Source organism: Octopus sinensis, linkage group LG9, assembly GCF_006345805.1.
Source record: "Octopus sinensis linkage group LG9, ASM634580v1, whole genome shotgun sequence".
Taxonomy (NCBI): domain Eukaryota; kingdom Metazoa; phylum Mollusca; class Cephalopoda; order Octopoda; family Octopodidae; genus Octopus; species Octopus sinensis.
In genome coordinates this window covers 84711480-84713979 of record NC_043005.1, presented here as the reverse complement: position 1 = coordinate 84713979, position 2500 = coordinate 84711480, and the positions used below count along the sequence as shown (strand labels likewise).

The 2500-nt window shown below is 40.5% G+C and overlaps 1 long non-coding RNA gene across 1 annotated transcript in view; it reads right to left on the bottom strand.

Moving 5' to 3' along the window:
* The window catches only part of LOC118764894, a 20435-nt gene that overhangs the window by 5896 nt on the left and 12039 nt on the right, over positions 1-2500 (bottom strand). Inside the window, exon 3 of the long non-coding RNA XR_005000730.1 lies at positions 1391-1401. This is a non-coding gene — a long non-coding RNA (uncharacterized LOC118764894). The remainder of the gene's footprint in view (positions 1-1390; positions 1402-2500) is intronic.

Here is a 2500-nt window from a genome sequence, read left to right as displayed (position 1 = left end):
TTCATCTTCCACCCCCTCCTGCACATTCTTTCTCATGAGAGTGGAGGTAGCTGACAAGACTCATACGAGAGAAAGAGACAGATTTGTGGCATTGAGGGCATTGAAAGTGACCCCCAAACAATGGCTACAGGGGGCTGAGAAGTCCGAGAAGGGGGACTTCTTGGAAAACTACAAGGAGGGAGACGAAAGATGTCCTGGAAAAGTTCGAGGTGGGCGAATTTCTGGGAAACTCCAAGAACGTGTAAGAAAGACTTCCCGGAAAAGACCGAGGATAGGGATTTGCCAGGAAAACTCTAAGGAAGGGAAGAACTTCCTAGAACATCCGAGGATAGGAACTTCTGGAAAACTCGAAAGAGAGAGTTTGAAAGGAGGAAGGACTTGCAGGAAAGGTCCGAAGTTGAAGTCCTGGAAAAGTCTGAAGAGGAGGGCTTCCTGGAAAACTCCAGGACGGGGAGGAAAGACTTCCTGGAAAGTTCCGAGAAAGGCTGATTTCTTGGAAGACACCAAGGAGGTGTAGTTGAGAGGAGGGAGGACATCCTCGAAAAGTCCGAAGGGAACTTCCTGGAAAAGTAAGATAGAGAACTTTCTGGAAAACTTTCTGCTGCTACTGAATCGAGAGATATTGATTCAGGCTCAGACTTTTCTAATCATTTTGACTCATCTAATGGGGATTCAGACTCTGAGATTTTGTAGCAATTCCTCGGAACTACCCAGGAATTAACTGCTCCCTAGCACGGAAACTTCCATTAAGTGATTCTTCCCCTCCTCAAAACTTTCCAGGAAGTAATTCCTCCCCTCCTCGGATTTTTCCAGGAGGCCATTCCTCTCAACCTCGGAACATTCCAGGAAGTAATCATTCCCCTTCCTCGGGAGTTTCCAGGAGGAACTTTCCATGAATTAATTACTCAGAACTTTCTGGGATGTAAATCCTTGGAACTTTCCACGAATTTCCTCGGAACTTTCCACCCACGGAAATTTCCAAGAAGTAAATCATCGGAACTTTCCATGAATTAATTAATCGGAGCTTTCCAAAAAGTAAGTCCTTGGAACTTTCCATAAATTTCCTCGGAACTTTCCATTCACGGAAATTTCCAGGATGTAATTCCCCGGAACTTTACAGGAAGTAAACCCTCGGAACTTTGCATGAATTCCTCGGAACTTTCCGGGAAATAATTCAAGGAAATAAATCCTCGGAACGTTGCAGGAATCAAATCAGCGGAACTTTCCGGAAATAAATCCTCGGAAGAATTAACCCATCTCCAACACGGAACTATCCAGGAAGTAATTACTTCCGACTCCTCTGAATTTTCCAGGAAGTAATTCATCCCCAACACGGAACCTTCCAGTAATTCCTCCCATCTTCGAAACTTTCCAGGAAGCAATTCCTCACCTTCATAGCAACTCACAAGGAAGTAATTCTTTCCATGCCTCCCCCTCCTCGGAACTTTCCATGAAGAAATTCCTCCCCTTCCCAGAACATTCCAGGAAGTAATTCCTCCCCTCCTCGGAGTATTCCATGAACTAATTCCACCCTTCCTCCCTCTCCTCAAAACTTTCCACAAAGTAATTCCTCCCTGTCGTTGTTGCTGTTGTCATCATTGTTGCTGCTGCTCTTGTTGTTGTCATCATTGTTGTTGTTGTAGTTGTTGTTGTTGCTGCTGTTACTGTTGTCATTGCTGCTGTTGTTCTTCTTTTTCTTCTTCTTCTGTCAAGAAAAACTGATTTATAAGAACACCATGAGGAAATATTAAAGAATTTTGCTATTCTCAAGTGTCTGAAATTGTGAATTATTGCTGCTGGTGCTGACGTCTCTCACAGGCACACACACACATGCCTATACTTCAAACACACACACACCTTCTTATCTCTCTATCTATTTATATACGTACTTATTTCTTTACTTTAACAGCTTTCCATCTATCAATCTAATTGAATCAATTTCACCACCACCACCACCAACAACAACAACATTAATAACAATATATCTATCTGTCAGGTTATTCATCTATCCAAATATCTATCTTGTGTGCATCATCCCTCTATTTGTCTCTATGTCCATCTATCTATATACATATACATACATTCATATGCATATATATATATATATATATATATTATATATATATATATATATAGAGAGAGAGAGAGAGAGAGAGAGAGAGAGAGATAGATAGATAGATAGATAGATAGATAGATAGATAGATAGATAGATAGATAGATAGATAGATAGATATGTACAGGGTGTGGTGAATAAACTGTTTCTAAATTATGCAAAAAGGAAAATAACACTGACATCTCATTTAAACAGATATATTTACCAAAATTACATAAAAATATCTTGGAATACTAAAGAGTAAATTTATTCAATGAAATCGCCATTGGCTTTAACCATGGCCTCCAGGCAAATTTAGAATATCCTGCAAGTCTTCTGGATGGTCTTCTTATTAAACTGGTGAATGCTGCCATAATCCTTGCCTTCAGTTCATCTTTGGTGTTATAA